This window comes from Coenobita brevimanus, chromosome 110 (assembly GCF_032717465.1).
Source record: "Coenobita brevimanus isolate Jiangsu-jjx chromosome 110, ASM3271746v2, whole genome shotgun sequence".
Taxonomy (NCBI): Eukaryota; Metazoa; Arthropoda; class Malacostraca; order Decapoda; family Coenobitidae; genus Coenobita; species Coenobita brevimanus.
In genome coordinates this window covers 933,214-953,905 of record NC_137063.1, presented here as the reverse complement: position 1 = coordinate 953,905, position 20,692 = coordinate 933,214, and positions in this window count along the sequence as shown.

Below are 20,692 nucleotides of genomic sequence, written 5' to 3'. Positions count from 1 at the left end.
GGAGGCGGAATAAGATGGGATGGGTGGGAAATGGGGTGGAGAGAAAGAGAGAGGATGAGGAGGGATGGGATGGAAGAGGAGTTTAGGGGATGGGATGGTGAGGAAATTAAGCAGGAATTTGAGCGACTGATGGAGAGTAAGCAATGAGATGGAAGAACATGGGATGGGAAGGAATGGAAGGGTATGGGATGGCATAGCAGGGTAAGGAATGGGGTGATATGTGAAAGGAGGAGGAGGGATGGAAGTAGAAGATGGAATGGGGGAAGTAAGATGGAATGAGACGGAATGGACGAAAAAAAGTGAAAAGAAAGAGGAGGAGAATAGAAATGGGATCAAAGGTGTGTGGGATGGGAGATAATCTGGAATGGGAAGGAAAGGGTAAAGAACAAGGTCAAAGAGAAGAGAAAATTAGGAATAGAATGGGGAAAGAAGAAGGATGGGGAGGGGAGGGCATTGCATGGGGAGGGGCTGGGAGGGTGGGGAAGAGAGTGAAATGTGAGAGAATTAAAAGGGAACATCGGGGCAGTGCAATGGAAGCTCAAAAAGGGGAGCATAAAGAAAATGTTTTCGGCGAGAAAGGACAGTGAAATCAAGGAAAGAAAAACTGGGAGGACGAATTGGGTAAGAAAAGAAATTGCATTGCCAGATCAAAAAAGAAAAAAGAGAGACTGATAATTGTTAGTTAGGAAGTGTTGGGAATGTTTAGTATTTTTCAACAATATTTGCCTCTTCGCTATACTCTTTTTACCTTAACTTGGCACAAATTTTCACCATCTTGTAGCGTATTTCCCATAGCTCAGTGGCAGAAAAGACAATGCTAAGGTTCTACAGCCTTTCCATAGCACTTCTTCATTAGTAGCATCACACTGTCCTGCTAATATATTGCTACAACTCAGCATTCATGATGGAGAGGTGGCAATTTTAGGCCAAGTCGGAGGATAAAGAGTACAGTAGCACATCATTATACATTTTCTTTATGTTATTCACTAGGACATACTTTTTTAACTGGAAGATTAATAATAATAATAATAATAACAATAATACGTCTCCTCCTGGTGAAAGAGGGTGTTAATTACAATGCGAGGGATGAAACAAGCAAATGTGTATTAATAATAGGAGATTTGGTTATTGTGGCGGTGTTGGTGATGACAGAGGAGGTGATGATGGTGGTGATAATGACCTGTGTGGATTGCTGCTCCTTACCTACACTCACCTACTTGTCTGGTGTTGTTGCTATTGATGTTGCTTCCATCGTTCCTTGAGTCTGTAAGAGTTTTAGGTATATGGCTGAATAATACCTACTTTGCATCTTAGTTCACCTTCCAAAACACGATTTCATGAAGCTCAAGGGAGAACTAGGAACCAAAATGTAAAAAAATTGGAATAGTTAATGTTCTGGCCAATAAATGTATAGAAAAATCAATTAATGAATAAATAAAAAGTTCGTGATTTATTTTTGTCTACGAGGGACTGTTATATTCAAGGCAGAGAAAGTCACCACAGTCAAAGGGTTAAGTATTTATTTGTAGTGAGAGAGAGAGAGAGAGAGAGAGAGAGAGAGAGAGAGAGAGAGAGAGAGAGAGAGAGAGAGAGAGAGAGAGAGAGAGGTGAACAAAAGACCATTCAAGGAGGTAAAGGAAGTACTGAGTGGAAATGGTCATCGCTTCTATTTCCATCCTTTACTACTATCATATAAGCTCAGTACTATCACAGTAATCAGTAGTACGCTGTCAGAAGCTTACATTGACACAGTACCGTTCACAGTTTCCCCTGAGGTTATCTTACAATGTCCATCATCTGTGTTTGAAATTCCTCCTCCTCCTCTTCTTCCTCACGCTCCTCCTCCTGCGTCTTCTTCTTCTTCCTCTACTTCCTCCTCCTTCTCCTCCTCCTTCTCCTCTTCTTCCTTCCTCTCCTCTTCTTCCTTCTTCACCTCTTTTTTCTTCATCCTTTAACCTCCCACTATATATCACCTCAGTATATTAACCTATAACACACACATGTATTCCTTGATTCTTTGTTTTTCTAAGTTTGATACCTTCGACCATTGTTCAGAAGCACAGCCAGTCTCTTCTACCTCACTGGCTCAACTCCAATCATCCAGGCTTTGTGAGATATATGTATATATTCCATACACAGTTCTTTTCTCTCTCTCCCTAAATATACCTGTATCGTAATCATTTCTGCATCCACCTGACTTCCGCTGGCTTTATGTGTATTTACGTATCGCCCTCTTTTTCAGTGATCAAGGCTTCAGGCTCTTAATCCCTCCCCCCTCACCCACTGTGGACCATCAAACACAATCATGCTGACTCCTGCAACCCAATCATGCTCTCTTGCAACCTAGTCATGCTGACTTTTGCAACCAAGTCATACTGAATTTGCAACCCAATCATGCTGACTCCTGCAACCCAATCATGCTGACTCTTGCAACCCAATCATGCTGACTTTTGCAACCCAATCATGCTGCAACCCAATCATGCTGAATTTGCAACCCAATCATGCCAACTTTTACCCTGTTCCCACTATCTCCGTTCTGGCACAGTATTTTAGTTTCCACTTACCTTGGGACTTTATTGTATTTGCGTGCGTGTATGCAGATATATCCTTGCATTTAAGCATAGTTTCCAAGGTCTCCCGTTTTCAGCGTTATTGTTGCTTGAAATAGATATATACCTGTCGACTAAACAAGGTTAATTAAAGTGGAACACCTTTATAAGTTTAAGATTTGCATGAAAGAGGTTTTAAGTCTTCCACCTACCTTCTATGTTTTCAGAAATTATCAGGTTCTGAGGCTAATAATAAAGGCCTTAAAGTCAGCTCATATTTCCACCTGAAGATATAAGTAATCATCAGGAAAGCTTTATATGCTAGTCGGTCAGTATCTTCGGATGAACTTTGACCTCTGCTAATGAGGAAGGTGAGCAGGCATGGAGGGCAGGTGGGCAGGGGAGAAGGGGGGAAAGTGAATATTTTTTCCCCTGCCATTCTAACCTAGACTAGAAATAGGGACCTGGACTATACATCTGACGGTTGTGTATCGTTGCTGGGGAAATGTTTGAGGATCTTTGCTTGTCACTCGTGCTATATTATTTGCCCGACAGGTTAGAAAAAATATATATATGTCTTTCCAATGCTCCTTTTCCCTCCATTTCACCTACTATATTCATTCCCAGATCAAAAAGTCCCTCCGAACTTAGAAAAAAAAATCGCCATGTTGAATAATTTAGTATCGTGGTGAAGGGATTGATAGGTCTGTTGCTCCTTCCCGTTGCTAGTACTAGTGTTGTTTTTCTATGCGGCATCCCTGTTTCCTTGCACTACTCCTGTTCTCTTGCACTGCTGTTGTTCCTTTGCATTACTGTTGGTTCCCTGTACAATTCCTGTTTCCTAGTACAAATGCCGTTCCCTTGTAGTCCCCTCTGTTTTCCTGCAGTGATCCTGTTTTCGTACACTCCTCCCGTTTCCTTGTTTTTTTCCCTCTTTCCTCTTGCTTTTCTCCCCTTTCTATCTGTTTGATGTCTGACGCTGCATCCTGTGAGAGGAGGCCTTGACAAAATATGAACTGTGAGAGCTTTTGTCTCCTTTACTCAATACACACACACACACACACACACACTCGTCTCTGTCACGTTTATCTCTCCTCCAGCTCGTTCTCAGTCTCCCTCGTCTTCTTCCTTCATTTTTTCCTTCTAATAATATCCATTCTCCTTGTCTCTCATCTCCACCAATCATTTCATACGTCTTGCTGGTCGGGAAAATGTTGAAATGTGGGAGAGAGGAGGGTACGCGGGAGAGAAATTTGTTTTAAAGTTAGTCTCTCTCTCTCTCTCTCTCTCTCTCTCTCTCTCTCTCTCTCTCTCTCTCTCTCTCTCTCTCTCTGAATTTTCTGCCTATTTTCTTGATTTGTTATGTAAAGTGTAGTGAAGTCCTAACCTTTCCCTGCCCTACAAAATGTTTTCTTAATAACCTAAATTAATCATGGGCTTGGATATGCCTTCGTGCGCTCAGTTTTAATAATAGGTTCCTGTGATAATCTTGAGTCAGGGAGAGCTTCACACCAGCCCAGGGAAGCTGTAGTTAGAATTATAGTTAGAATCCTGAGAAATACACCACTTGAGAGACACATCACCTGTACAACTCAAAAAGACAGATGGCAAGTTTAGGCCACGTTAATATGGAGAGAGTATAGCCGAAGCCTTTATGTGCTCCGATAGCTCTCATTCCACAAGGAGACGGTGGTGCATTGGTTAGCACATCTACCTCGAAAGAAGAACTCGAATTTAGTTTTCGTGCTGGTCAGACTCTTAGACAAGTTTGTTTTCATCTTGACCCCCTGTTCACTTAGCAGTAAAATTTGGGACCTGGATGTAAGGTCGACTGTTCCGTGTCGTGTTGTACGGAAGGACTGAGATTTGGCAAGAAGTGACTATCAGCCTTGTTGCCTTCGTGTAGCTGACAGGCACTCATCTAAGTCTTTGTTTTCGCATTTAACAAGAGGTCTGATCGCAGCGCCCCTCCCTATGGTCCGGGCCAGACCATCATTGTGTCCTCCTCCATCACTGCCGCAGCTGGAGGCCATTGACTAATTGGGTCTGTCACAGTGGTTTGTAGGGAGGGAAGCGCCGGGCCATACATATGCTGGTTCAGGGGGTTTGGGGCGAGGTGGACAAATTTCCTCTGGTCAGTAGTTTTTTCCTCTGGTCAGTAGTTTTTGTCCCATATCTGCCAGTGACTCTATGTGCCTGTAAATTTATCCTGTTGTGTGTGTGTGTGTGTAGAGTATCCATAGAGAGAAAATGTCTAAAACTATATGTCGATGATTTTCTGGGCCCTTTCCTTATCCCATCCCAAGGTGGGGGGGAAAGAGGTCAGGATGATGATGATGATGATGATGATGATGATGGCGGATTGACATTTTATCTTGCACATGTTCTGCTTACTCCTGCTTGGCCTTCAGTGACTTCGTTCTCAAGAGTAATAGAGCTTGTGCAGAATAATAAAGAATCCACGAAAAAAATAAAAACAAATAAAAAATAATAGTGAAACTGAGTAACATAACTACACCTGACTACACTCTGTCCACTTTAACTTGGCTCAAAGGGAAGAAGTATTTCAGATTATTTCCTTAAGATCATTAGCAAAATAAGCCAATACTACGGCCACAAAACTATTCCATAACACTTCTTCGTGACCAGCACCACTTTCTTAAATGAAACTCCTGGGACTCAGCATTCAAGATGGGGAAAGGATAGTTTTGGATCAAGTTGAAGTGAAGAGAGTAGAGCAAAGTGTCCACAGTGTCATAAATCACTGGTATATTTAAGTTTCCTTTCTCGGGGCAAGGGATTCTTCTTTCGGGAAAACAAAGGAGAGCATAAAAGATTTGATTTTTTATTTTAACAAGACATTTTTCCCAGAGTTTACAGTTGCCTTATTGCAGATGAGAACTTGCACTTCATCTATGTCTATCTATCCGTCTATCTATCTATCTATCTATCTATCTATCTAGTCTGTTTGTCTGTTGCCTGCCATGACGTTCTGTTGTAGATGATCCCAACAAAGGACCTTTATTTCCTGTACTCAGTGTTGACCTTTCCACCTGCGACTCACTACCTGCTTTCTCATACTCCATTGTCATTCTTTACTGTGTTTTCTTTCAAAGCACTCTCTCTCTCTCTCTCTCTTCCTGCCTCTTCTTCATCATCATCATCATCACCTTCTTCTTCTTCTTCTTCTTTTTCTTCCCGTGACTTATGTTTTTTTAGCCCTCACCAAATACAACTTAATATTTAGCTCAATTTAACAACATTACTAATTAACCCCAGTCGCCTCAACCATTCGACGAGCCAATTCCAGCAAGTGTATGTGAAAAAATGTCAGATATAAAAGAAGAATCCACTCCTTTTAACGCATGGGAGTATTTTGCCTCCATCACCGTTCTGAAAAATGTCATTGCTATAGTGTATTAAATTCAGCAGATGTAGCAGCAGTTCCACACCAAAAATATAGGCGGTGGGTATGAGTGCAGGGGGGGAGTGAGAGATTGGCAGACCAGCGTGGAAAGGGGAGGCTCTGTTTTACGAATGCCATGCTGTTCACTGGTATGATGTGTTCCTGTATATACGAAAACAGGGTTGATAGATTAAACAAATATTTCCTGTAGCAATTCTGTAATACCCGGAGAAATAAGAGAAAGAATCATCTGAGGGAAATTTACAGTTTTATCTTTCTGTCGTAAGTCTAAAGAATCCAGTGTCTTAGGAACATTATTGACTGAGCCAGCTTCAGGATTATTTATCTGTCTATCTATTTATTGTCAGACACCCTAATCCCGTAAGGGGTGGCCACAAACAAATCGCCTCCATGTCGCCCTGTCCCCCGCCATTTCACTGCCCTGCTCCCAGCTCACACACTCCTCTCTCATATACCTCTCCACTCCATCCCTCCATCTCATACTTGGCCTCCCCCTCTCTCTCCCTCCTCCACCTCACTCACATACACACCAGTAAATATAACAGGTTTCTCACAAATCAGGGCAGCGAGCATGACTACAGGGAGGGAAGTGATTAGCAGATTTACACCTGGAAAGATGAGGCTTTTGCTTAGGTGTGATCATATCTTTTATTTGCATTTATTTATTTATTTATTTTAATGCGAAGAAGAAGGAACCAAAGGCTGAGAGCCTTTAATTATTGTTCCTTCCAAGAGAAAAACAAAATACAAGATACCGAACATGAACTTTCTGTATCTAGTCTATCCACTGTAATGAGAATGAGAAAAATATCATCTGTAGCACCAGTCGAGCAGGGCAGTACTCCCGAGGTGGATGGAAAGCTGATGACAGGGAGTGCTGGAGCTCCCGTTTCATCAGCCCTCAGGACTGGTTCCTGACCATCTCCCTTTGCTGAACTTTTTCAGTGTCTCATTTACACAGAGAGTAGGCCAGCATGCTCTCCAGTACAAATTTCTCTAACTATCTTCACCAAACTACATGCACAGTACACACTACACTTCCTATTCAAAAATCAACGAAAATGGCGTCCACTAATCAAGCCTCGGAGTCCCCAGGGGGGGGGACCATAAATGCCCCCGCCATCTGCCCCTCTCCCGGTGACGACTCGAGGTGCCTGGAACCACTGTCTGACTCTCTTCTTCTTCATTTCTGCAACATTCGCGGCCTTTCATCTAACTTTCGCTCTGTTGAGCACCGCCTCTCCTCCTCTAAACCTCATCTTCTTTTTCTGACGGAGACTCAGCTGTCTGAGGCAACCGACAGCAAACCCTTTTCTGTATCCTCCTACTTTCTCTATACTCATTTCAAAGCCAAAGGTGGCTGTTGTGTATACATACGCAACGACTTATCTTGCTCTCGTGTTCCTGAACTTGATTCTTCTGAATTCTCCACACTCTGGCTTCGGCTTTCCTGTCATTCTCTGACTAAATATATCTGTGCTGTTTACTTATCCCCTAATTCTACTGACTATCAAAAATTCTTCGACTATCTTACTTCTACGATGGAACACATTCTGTCCATTTCTCCTTTCTCTGAAATCTCCATTCTTGGAGATTTCAATGTTCACCACCACCTTTGGCTCTCCTCTCCTTTCACGGATCCACCTGGTGAACAAGCCTACATCTTTTCTATCCTTAATGACCTAGAGCAGCTTGTACAGCACCCTACCCGTATCCCTGACCGCCTTGGAGAGAGCTCCAACATACTTGACCTCTTCCTCACAACTAATCCTTCTGCTTACTCTGTTAATCTTTTCTCTCCGTTGGGCTCCTCCGATCACAACCTTATTACCTTAACCTGCCCTATCACTCCGGTACGGCCTGTGGACCCTCCAGGGAAACGTCGTCTGTGGCATTTTGGAGCCGCGAACTGGGAGGCCCTCAGGCAGTACTTCTTTGATTTTCCCTGGAATGATTATTGCTTCCATGGCCGTGAGCCATCTGAGTGTGCCTTGCGCATTACGGAGGTTATTCACTCGGGCATGGAAGCATACATTCCCTTCTCATATCCTTTGACTAACGCAAGAAAGCCTTGGTTTAATCACGCTTGTTCTAATGCTGTCCGCAACAAGGAGAAGGCCTACAAAAGGTACCGGAGCCAACCCACCCCTGAATCACATCATCTTTACGTTTCTGCCCGGAATCGTGCTAAGTCTGTTCTTCGCTCTACTAAAAATAATTTCATCCATACTAAATGCTGTCAACTCTCCAACTCGAATTCTTCCCGCTCCTTCTGGCACCTTGCCAAAAATCTTTTTAACAACTTTACCTCATCATCCTTCCCTCCTCTTTTCTACTCTGATGGTTCTGTAGCTATTTCTTCTACCGATAAAGCAGATCTCTTCGCACAGACTTTCTCCTCCAATTCCACCTTAGACGATTCCGGTGCTGTTCCTCCATCACTTCTCCCCTCTGACTTCCTCATGGCTGACATTAAAATTTCTTCAGTTGATGTATTTTCTGCCATCACTGGCCTCAGTACTAACAAGGCATATGGGCCTGATGGGGTCCCTCCTGTTGTTCTCAAGAACTGTGCTTCTGTGCTTACACCCTGCCTAGGCAAACTCTTTCGTCTTTGTCTGTCAACTTGTACCTTTCCTTCTTGCTGGAAGTTTGCTCTCATTCAGCCAGTCCCAAAGAAGGATGACCACTCCCAACCCTCCAACTATCGTCCAATTGCTTTAACGTCCTGTATTTCAAATGTTTTCGAGTCAATTCTTAATAGAAAATTTTTAAGGCATCTTTCCTATCACAACCTTCTTTCCGATCGTCAGTATGGGTTCCGTCAGGGACGCTCCACTGGCGATCTTCTCACCTACCTTTCAGACTCCTGGTCATCCTCCTTTCGGGACTTTGGCGAAAGCTTTGCCATTGCACTTGACATCTCAAAGGCTTTCGATCGAGTCTGGCATAAATCTTTAATTTCCAAACTGCCCTCCTACGGTTTCTATCCTTCTATCTGTGCCTTCATCGCTAGCTTCCTTTCTGGTCGTTCTATAGCCGCTGTTGTAGACGGCCATCGTTCTTCTCCTAGATCTATCAACAGTGGTGTTCCTCAGGGCTCTGTCCTATCACCAACTCTCTTCCTTTTATTCATCAATGATCTTCTAAGCTGTACATCTAACCCTATCCACTCATACGCTGATGACTCCACCCTTCACCTTTCCATTCGGTTCCCGCAACGCCCATCTCAACAGTTACTTCAAGAAACAAGGGATGAGGCTATGGCACACCTAATGTCTGACTTGGCTCGTATCGCTGACTGGGGTAAAAATAATATGGTTGTCTTTAATGCATCTAAGACTCAGTTCTTACACCTATCAACCCGACAAAATCTTCCACAGGTATACCCATTAATGTTTAATAATATTCAGCTTAATCCTGCATCATCCTTGAACATGCTTGGGGTTTCATTTACTCAGGACTTATCTTGGAAAGACCATATTACATCTCTTGTAAAATCTGCTTCCAAGAGATTGGGTGTGTTAAGCCGACTCCGCTCTTTCTTTACCCCTGCACAATTGTTGACTCTATACAGAGGTTTTATCCGCCCCTGTGTGGAGTACAACTTCTCATGTGTGGGAGGTTCCCCACATACAGCTCTTCTCAATAGGGTGGAGTCAAAGGCTTTTCGTCTCATTAACTCTCCTCTTACTGACTCTCTTCAACCTCTGTCTCTTCGCCGCACTGTTGCATCTTTATCTCTTTTCTATCGCTACTTTAATGGTCACTGCTCCTCTGAACTGTCTGCTTGCATTCCTCCACCTCTACGACGGGCGCGTAGCACCCGTCTGGCAGCAAACTCTCATCCCTTTTCTGTCCAGCTCTCTAATGCAAGAGTTAACCGTTACTCCCAGTCTTTCATTTATGCAACAGGTCAGCTCTGGAACTGTCTCCCTCTATCTGTATTTCCTGCTGCCTATGATCTCCAGTCTTTCAAACGCAGTGTGTCCAGGCATCTCCAAATGATCGGATCTTGAATTTGGCTCTCTATTGTATTTTGTTTTTCTCTTGGAGGGAACTGTTACTGCGGGCCATGGCCTTTGGTTCCTTCTTCCTCGCATTAAAAAAAAAAAAAAAAAAAAAAAAATACTGTATTAAATGAACTTTCAGCAGCAAAATCAATCAATGAATACAAGTTACAATCTTACTGCAAATATAATAACGCCCGACCAAGGCTTTACTATCGTTGCATGAACCACTCTCTTGAATGATGCAGGCAACGTTGGAATGCATCGCCAGGCAGGACAATGAGAACGTTTTAGTCCGTGGGAAACTGTGCATTTAGTTATCTGTATCTCGTACTGTTTACCAAGTCTAATATATATGACATTATTCCAGCTGGTATAATATCCACCATAGCTTTCTTTAAACATGCATGAAATAGGGTACAGACGTTTGCTTGTCATTGGAAAGAAGTTATTTTTAAAGTTGTTGTTCCTGATACCCTTAAAACGTAAATAGTAGAGTTTTCAAGAGTTTATTAAGATGAAAAATTCTCCTCAGGCACTCCAGTAAATATGAGTATGTATTTTAGACAGATCGATCCATTGGCTCATAGTGTGAATAATTTACACGACGCACAGACTACACTAAGGAAGCTGCATGATTTATAACTACACTAACGCGGGGATATTGTACGTGGCCTTCATTACCCCATTACTCAGAGATCGTACATTTGATCAGAAAGTACCACCTATCACCCTCTAGCAACAAGTAATTTATAACAACTGGTTCGGTAATTTAAAAAAAAAAACACGTTTCCATACAGGTGACATATAATTACAGAAAGTCCTCATTATGTCAACAGTTTTTCATTCTTGCTATAGAGTCCACATTAATTTGGAAAAAATACCCATTAAAGTTGCATTGATACCTGTAAAGCTGATCTACCAATTTACTCCAATTAACAATACTAGTTGTATGGAAGATTTTTTTTTTTATTTTGGAACACATTAGCGACACATAACAAGGGCTTATTGTGCTGGTTATTAGCGATGCCACTGTACGGTCGTGAGTCATAGTTTCCGCTCCACCTGTCCCCCTCCCCCTGACGGAAAGCAATTGGTAGCCAGGGTTACACGCCGAATGAGGACCTGCTGTTGGTGTTTCGAAGTGTTTCCAAACATTCTGCGTAACATCGTCATCGCCTAACGTTACTCATTCAGTTCATCGCTACGAGAAGCCTACTCGTGGTGGCATTGTGCATTCTGGGTGATGCAGCTGCGGCGTCCACCTGGGAGCCAAGCATCCTAGTACTTTTCAGCACCTCTACGTGAGAAGGCCATGGCTACGTCTTTCCCCCAACTAGTGATGGGTGAGTGTGAGTACAGGGTTTCGCTCATGGTTCTGTCTCCAGATATTGTCTCCTGTTTCTGTTTTGCAGAGAAAATTTACTTGTAATGGTCAAGCGTCAGACTGAAGAAAAAACAGTCAACGTCATTTCATTGCTCAGTGTTGTTCCTGCTTGAAAGACGAGGAAATTGTGGAGTTTTCCTACGTTTCCTGTACTTCCTGTGAAACAAAATCTTAGTCAAGAGATGAAAATATTATGAGCTTATTATCTGCTTTCACAGGAAGAGAGGAGGCAGAAATTTTTACTTAAACAATCCCTTTTTTTCCCTCTTACCTTCCAACATCCTCTTTTCCCTGCCCGCACTGCAGTCAGTGCCTCGATCCCCTCCCTCTCTCACCCTTCATACTCTCCCTTTGCCCCACCTCCTCCCTCTCATCAGGTCACCCCCCCTCCCCTTTTTTCCCCTCCCTGCCTTCACCCTCCTCCTTCCCCTCACCCCACCCCTTTTCACCCAACAACCCTCTCACCTCTCCCTTCCCCACCCTTTATGCTCTTCGCCTTGTCTCTCCCTCATTCTCAACTTCCCTCTACACTCCATTCTCCCTTTCCTCTCCACCGCCTTCCGTTCTTATCGCCCTTTTCTCCTCCCCATCCTCTCACCCCTTCCTCTCCCACCTTCTCTTCCTTCACCTCTTCTTCCTTCCCACCAGATTACTCCTAACCTCCCCCCTCTCTTCCTTTCATCAACACTTTCCCCAGTGCCCACCCCATTCTCTTATCCATCCTTTCACCCCTCCCTCTCCTACCCCAAAACCTTCCCTCCCTTCCTACACCCCTCTCCCCAGTGTTCCCCCCTCACTCACCCCTTCCTTCCACCCCCAAATACTTCCCCTTCCCTCTCCCCTCTCCCCCCCACGCCATACTGTGGATATCGGTGTGTTTTGCCGCTCCCGGTCCATTCCAAAGACAAACAGGATGTGACTGCAGTTCTTTGGCCTCCATACCCCACCCCAACCCCCCACCCGCCATCATACCTCTCCATTCCATCCCCCACCCCTCCACCTTCCTCTCGCCAGTTCACCACCCATCCCCATCCCTTTATTCCCCTCCCCTTACTTTTCTCACGCCCCTCGACCCCCTCTTGCTACCCCTCCACCTGCTAATACCCCCTCCACACCTCTGTTTCCCCTCTCTCCATAAACAACCATAAACACTAAATAGCAGACAATAATTACAACAGATAATTAACAGTCACTTGCGCTGTATTAATCTCTTCACTGTTTGAATTCTTCCTTTAATTGAATATGAAATACTTACCGATTACAAGAATTATACAAAAAGGAGTTTGCAATACTAGAGGATTTTACTGCAATTACTTCAAACCATGTATAATTTTTCACAGTGGCATTAATTCTTCAACTTCCTCAATTATCCACACACACTGAAACTGCATTCATTATGAGGATACAGTACTTTCGAGATTTTTTTTTTCCCTAAGCTAATCAAAATACACGAGTGGATTAGAATCTGATTATGCTGCGTACTATTATTAACCCGTTCAACCATGTAAAGTCTTTCTCGTTGTACTCTTGCTACTGTCGGGTTTTATTGGTTTTATTTAGCGAAGGAGAAGCTTAAGGAACTGAGGACTTAGATGTTGCCCTCTTTAACCCCTTATTTCCAAGACCGTCTCCCCAAAATTCAGTAAAATAATTTGGTAGTAGAGGTAAAGGTGGGGACAGATGTCATGAGGCGCTAATCCGTGGTTCTCATCTCCATAACTTAGGCCTTTGAGACTGTGGCGGGTTATTCACCAACTATTCTGGGATACTAGGCTACTGTATCATCCAGGATACCACACTTGCTTCCTTCAGGTGTTACCCTAAGCATTATACCTGTCAACCTACAGAGAGTGGATGGACACCTGTAAAGAGTGGATGGACACCTGGAAAGAGAAGATGGACGCCTGCAAAGAGTGAATGGACACCTGCAAAAAGAGGATGGACACCTGTAAAGAGTGGATGGACACCTGTAAAGAGTGGATGGACACCTGTAAAGAGTGGATGGACACCTGCAAAGAGTGGATGGACACCTGCAAAGAGTGGATGGACACCTGCAAAGAGAGGATGGACACCTGCAAAGAGTGGATGGACACCTGCAAGAGTGGATGGACACCTGCAAAGAGAGGATGGACACCTGCAAAGAGTGGATGGACACCTGCAAAGAGTGGATGGACACCTGCAGAGAGTAGAAGGACACCTGCAGAGAGTGGATGGACACCTGCAAAAACTGGATGGACACCTGAGTCGAGTGGTTCCAGCTGTCTGCCTCAAGAATCGAACCCAGGCGTTATCAGACCGACAGTTCCAGACCCTCAACCACCGCGATGATGGTAATAGCAGAAAATAAAATTAAGAATACGAGGGTAGTCGTATGGTGGGTGACAGGGCGACTTGGAGGCGTTTTGTCTGCGGCCACCCTTTGCCGGATTAGGGCGTCGGGCTATAGATAGATAGATAGATAGTAATCATATTGAAATAGCTGATTCACTGGCTTCGTGGGTTGACTCGGATGAAGGAAATGGCTTGCCGTCATTCAACACAACGTCCCCAAAAGCGATCAGGTGTAGTCAGAGGTTTCAGTGAATTTTATAGCCTTTGCGTGGGCGAGGTTTCCGAGGTTTCACGCTACTGAATAAACTCCTAAATGCGTTCATGGTAGCCAGAGGGTAAAGGAGTGTTTGGAATGGATACGCACCTTCTCTCTCTCTCTCTCTCTCTCTCTCTTTTAAGAAAGCAAAAAATTATCCAGCGAAGTATAACTCTTTGGCAGTTTTGAGTTTTTATAATTAAAATAAATAATCCATCGTAAATTATCGTACTGAAGGACGTATTCGACATGGCTTTAGAGATATCGTAACACTCATTCCTTAGCGATTTATTCTCCACATTACACCTCGATATCCTTTTGTGTATTACTGATGCAATATATCGATATAAAAAGGACATACACAGCAAAAAAGAGAAATACTTAAGTGTAATGTAAAAAATATATATATACACTAGACAAGAGACTTAAGATGAAATGTACTAAATAAATCGATAAGGAAGAGGTTTTACGAAGCCACCTATAGCACATGGAAGGTTTAGAGAAGGAATGCTAACTTGAGATTTATTCCCAAGACCTATAGCCTTGTTATTCTCTCTCTCTCTCTCTCTCTCTCTCTCTCTCTCTCTCTCTCTCTCTCTCTCTCTCTCTCTCTCTCTCTCTCTCTCTCTCTCTCTCTCTCTCTCTCTCCTTGTTTTAGACACTTGAAGATAAGAACTGCTCATTTGCATCTTGTGTGACACGTCTTAAAAGTCAGAGAGTTACAGTGAAGTGAACTCTTGAGACAACGGAGGTAAATGTGCGGCCTTCTTCTTCGTCGTCTTGTTCTTCCTGTGTCTTCTCTTTCTGTTTCTTTTTCTTCTTTCTCTTCTTCTTCTTCTCCTTCTTCTTCTCCTCCTCCTCCTCCTCCTCCTCCTCCTCCTCCTCCTCCTCCTCCTCCTCCTCCTCCTCTATTCTTCTTAGTTTCCTTCTTCAATATTCTCCACTTCACCTTCTTAATTGACATTTTCACCTTTTTCATAGTGAGTGTTCTTCCTGACTCTATCCTGTCCCTTAACAACTTCCTCTTCTTTACCTGTCTCTTAACTCCTTCAGTACTATGACGTCTTGTTTAGTCTCAACTCCAGACGATGTTACTTACCTTAGGAGAGACTTCTTGATTTGAGAATGGGGTTGTGATACATGTGCGTCTAAGGCTTTGGTCTCTAATTCTCTCTTTTCTCAACCTTTCTCATCCTTCCTCGTTCCTCACTTCTTCTCAGCCTCCCTCCCTTTTCTCCCCTATCATCCCTCCCTCTCTCTCCCTTCAAACTCCCTCCTTCGCAATTGTCCAGCCTCCCTACCTGTCCCAATCGACCTCATACTCTCCCTTTCCTCATCCACATCCTTCTCTTCATCACCCATCTCCTCTTCCTCCTCCATTTCCCCTTTCCTCCTGCCTCTTTTTCCATAATTTCTCTAACCATCTCCTCCCTCCCTCCGTCCTCCTCCTCTATCTTCTCTGTCTCCTCATCCCCCATTCATTTTTTCTCCCATCTCTTTTCCTGCCATTCTCTACCTTCAACCCCATCCCCATCTCCCCCTCCCTCTCCTCAACCTTCTCCACTGTCTCTCCTTCTCTTCAGCACCACTCATCCCTCTTCTCAACCCCTTTCCACCTATCTTTCCTTCTCTCCAACCCCTTCTTCCCTCCCCCTCCTCAACCCCCCCTGAAGGTACGATTTCAGTGTGATCTGAACGCTTTTACCCCACTCACTTTTTTCAACCCCCACCTCTCCCTCCCTCTCCTCAACCCCTCTCCACCTGTCTCCCCCCTCTCTTCAATCCCCCCTCCTTCCCTCCCTCTCCTCAACCCCCCCGGAGATACAATTTCTGTGTGGATGGCAACGGATTAAATTTGCATAAGGAATCCTTCAGAGGGGAGGGTTTTCCTGGATGGAGTCATTTGTGGGTAAAGGACCGCCACTCCAGCCACCACCGAGCCTTTCATTCTTCCGACCCTCCTTCCTTCCTTCCTTCCTTCCTTCCTCCTCCCCTCTCTCTCTCTCTCTCTCTCTCTCTCTCTCTCTCTCTCTCTCTCTCTCTCTCTCTCTCTCTCTTTTGCATTTTTTGTATTTTTTGTTCTGTTTTTTTTTTCTCCTCGTCCCAAACGTTTTTGTCTTTTTTCCAGTTTTCATTTTTATTTCTGATTCGTAAATGCTTCGTCTCGCATCATTGTTTTTCTTGTGTGTGTGTGTGTGTGTGTGTGTGTGTGTGTGTGTGTGTGTGTGTGTGTGTTGTTTTTGTGTATGTAATGTTAGTTCCCTCCTTCTTATGGATAAAAGAACACCATTCCAACCACAACTGAGTCTTTCTTTCTTACGCCCCTTCTTCCTTCCTTCTGGCATTTCCTTTTTGCCTTTCAGTGATTTTTTTTTTAACTTCTTTTTCTTTATATGCTGTTGTTGTTTCTTCCTCCTCCTCCTCCTTCTCCTCCTCCTCCTCCTCCTCTTCTTCTTCTTCTTCCTTCTTCCTTCATTTCAGTGTCATGATTTTGGCTTCTCCTACCTATTAAATCTTTCCCACCTTACTGTGTTCCTCATTCTATTTTTTTTTTTAACCATTTTCTCTTTTTATCCATCTACCTCTTCTTTTGCAGCTCCATGGCGACCGTCTCTCTCTCTCTCTCTCTCTCTCTCTCTCTCTCTCTCTCTCTCTCTCTCTCTCTCTCTCACACACACACACACACACACACACACACACACACACACACACACACACACACACACACACACACACACACACACACACACACACACACACACACACACACACACACACAAAACACACACACACACATACCATTTTCCTCACACATACGGTCCCCTGTTTCTCCACTTCCCTCCCTTCCTCCCTCACCCCTCCCTCCCTCCTTTTTCTCCCTCTCTCCCTCCCTCCCCTCCCTCTCCTCGTCTGCACACAGCCTGTCCAAATGGCGCATCATCGATCATGGTGTGTGTTTCTTTGATTTCATTCACCTTTTCCTTTATCATTTCTCTCCCTCCTTCCCATTTATGTCTCCCTCCCTCCATATTCCCTCCCTAACCTCTACCTGACCCATATACTTCCCTCCCTTCTCACCAGTCCCTCCCTTTCTTCCTCCATGCTTCCTCAAGCGAGTTACTCTCTCACCAATTCTCTCCCTTCTTTATTTAACCTTGCAACTCTCTCCCTTCTTCCTTATTATCCTTCCTTCTTTCTTCTCCTCTGCTATGGCTCCCTCCTTCCCCATTTCCTCCCTTTTTCCTTCACTCGTAAGTCTCCCTTCCTCCCTCCTTCCTTCCCCATTACTCTCCCTTTTCCTCACCCATATACCTCCCTCCTTCCCCATTTTTGCCCTTCCTTCCCCATTCCTTCCCTCTTTCCTCAATCCCTCCCTTTTCCACACTCATAATGTCTCCCTCTTTCCCCTTTTTTTGTCCCTTTCTCCCTCTTTCCTTCCCCGTTTATCTCCCTCTCTCCATCCTTCCCTCCTTGCTCATTTCCCCCTCCCATCTCCCTCAATATTTACCTCCCCTCACACACACACACACACACACACACACACACACACACACACACACACACATCCTCTCCAAATGGCATATAATCCGACATGGTGCGTGGTACCTGATTTCGCTCGCCTAAAAACTCACTGTCTGGTCGGCCGCTACGAAAGAAATATTCCCGCTAACATCTGACTCCCTGAATTAATTTATATTTTTATTTTTTCGCCTTCACCTCTGGCCATTCCGCGGCTCATCATTCACACATCACTGCCGCCCGCTGTACATCATCATCATCATCATCATCATCATCATCATCAGTATTTACACATCAGCGCCTCACATAGCATAACCATTACTGCCATTATTATTTTTATTATTATTATTATTATTATTATTATTATTATTACTACTACTACTACTACTACTACTACTACTACTACTACTATTGTTGTTGTTGTTTTATGGGACAAAAAATTAACTAAAAACATCTATTTTCATTTGTTTATATTTTGGACTTAATATTTATCACCGTCATCTCACTAAGGATCGTATTATTTTTTTTTTTTGTCAGTTTAACGATATATTTTTCATTCTCCACACCAGGCGATTTTATTCAGAAGGTGAGTCACAGGAGCCGGAGTTTTACGAATAGGACGCCATGGTCTTTTAAAAACTCCCATTTCCTCTCATTTCCGAAGGCCACGATGATGATAGAGTGTGTCCGGCCTCTCACCGCTCTTACTAATTATATGCTCTAACGTGGGATGCAGGTTGGCACTTTTTTATAATCATTCGCGTTCCGTATATAAGTGCTATAATTCAAGGTTTCGCTAACCCCTTCTCAGTGCAAATTATAAGCATTCCACACCTATACCTGTGCGTGGTGAAGGGGGCGGGAGCGGGCGAGTTTTTCTGTAACTTTACGCATCTGATTTTTGTTCGTTTCTATTCATCTTTGGAAGGCACAGTTCTCGCGGGGCTTTTCAGCGTCAGGTTCCCTCACCTGCATTAAAAATAAAATTGGCTGAAGCCCCAATGACGGGCGAATCGCGGTGCTGAGACGGAGAGTAAAGAAACCACGACACGAGGGAGATGAAACCACTGGCATCGCGAGGAGGAAAAATAGATTGGATGTGGGTTGTCAGTGTTACGGTGAGAGAGAGAGAGAGAGGGGGGGGGGAGGGACAGAGAGACAGACAGATGAAGGACGGTCGTGTATAAGGGTGGGAGAAGTGAGGGGAGAGAGGGAGGGATTTGAAGGGAAAATTCTAGGGAAGGGAGGAGGGAGAGAGTGTATGAGAAAGGGAAATGTGAGCAGAAAGGGGAAGAGAGGGGGAAAAAATAGATTGGATTTGAGTTGTCAGTGTTACGGTAGGGGAGAGTGAGGGTGGCGTGTGGGGGGAGGCATGGGAGAGGTGAAAGGGAAGGGGAAAGGACGCCAGTAAGGGGAAGGGGAGATGAGGAGGGAAGGGGCAGTGAGGGGAAAAGGAGAGAGGTGCCTGGGGAAATGGGGGGAGAGGGAGCAGGGAAAGTGATGGGGAAAGGGAAGGACGAAAGAGGAAATTTGGAAATAGGGGAGAAGAGAAGTGAAATGATAGGAAGAGTTGGGCTGCAGGATGTGAGATGAAGAAGAGAGACAGGGAAAGTATTCTGAAGAGTATTACATCTCTTCTCTCAGCTTCACTCCGATGATGCTAGTCTCTATGTTACTCTGCTTTTCGAACAAACCTGAAGTTTCTTAAAAGATGTCGTCGAATTGATTAGGAATTCTTAATACTTATCTTAAATCTACTACAATATAATTCCTTCCTTTTTAAAGCAAACGTATTACATTTCTTCACTGGTTCTTCGTAAGGCAGATTTCACGGCGATCTTATTTCTGTGGCACTTAGTATCGTGTAGTGTGGTGTGGTGTGCTGTGGTTTAGCTAAAGTCTACGAGAGTGAACCACCGGGAGGCCGAAAATGATTAGTGAGTGACAGACGGACAAGGCAACTCCTTGAGATACTTCACCAACAAAAATCGGTTAAGATCTGAAAGACGAAACAGTAGAAATAACCAAAATGAAAGAAGGACAGAATGGAAGACAATAGGTTAATAGCAAATACTCACGGTTTTCTGAGAGGCATAGATTAACTACAAGATATATAAAAAAAGAGGAATGTAAATAAGAAAAATAAAGGAAGAAACAGCTATATACATGTAATTAAATGTTTCTTTTAAAAAATGGGGGCTGAATATTAAAAATTGGTTAGGAGAGGAAATATTTCAATAAAAACAGCAAAAAAGATTAGATGCTCGCCCTCCTCTCCGAAGAATATATGACAAAAGCAGAATGTAACTAAAAAGGAAGGAGGGAGGGATTGCAGAGAGGAAAGGTTGTGAATGCATTTTTCCGCCCACAACTCAACATTTTCCCCTCGACAAGACGAAAGGAGGGCGTGGAAAGAGGGAAAAGACAGAGGAGCAAAAATGGCGTGGAAAGAAGAGGGGGGAAGAAAGGGGAAAAGGCAGAAGAAAAAAAATGGTAGAAGGATATGAAGGGGCGTGGAGTGAGAGAAAAAACAGAGGAACAAAAGTAGCGTGGAGGGAAGACGAGGGAGGGAAAGAGGAAAAGGCAGAAGGAAAAAATGAGAGGAGGAAATGAAAGGGGAGAAAAGACTGGAAAATAAAACTGACGTGGAGGAAAGAGGAGAGAGGGAAAGAGGAAAGATCAGAGGGAGAATCTGGAAAGCACAAGGAAAGAAAGCAAAACTGAGGAGGAACACAGAAAGAAGAATAGGGAAGGCATAAAGGAAGGGTTTGGCTAAAGGACAGGAAAGATTGATGGAAGTGAAACACGGCGACGAAATATGAAAGGAAGAGGCTGGCTGATTTTGGCAACAAGAAGAAATATTTAAGGAAAATCGACTTGGGAGAAAAGGAAAAGGGAAAATGGCAGAGCTAAATCCTACAAGAAAAAAAATGTGAGGAAAAAAGAACAGAGTAAGAGGGAAGAGAATGGATTAAAAAGGGGGGAGAGGAAGAGGTGAAGGAAGAAAAGGAAAGAGGAAGAAGCATAGGTGAAATGAAGAGATTGACAAATACAGATAAGGAACACAAATTAATGGAATGATTAGGAGAAAGAAAATCGAATATAAGCAAGAGATAAAAAGCCATGGGGTGTAGTAGTAGTAGTAGCAGTAGTAGTAGTAGTAGTAGTAGTAGAGTAGTAGATTCAAATGAGCCTGGGGTTGAAGCTGCCATT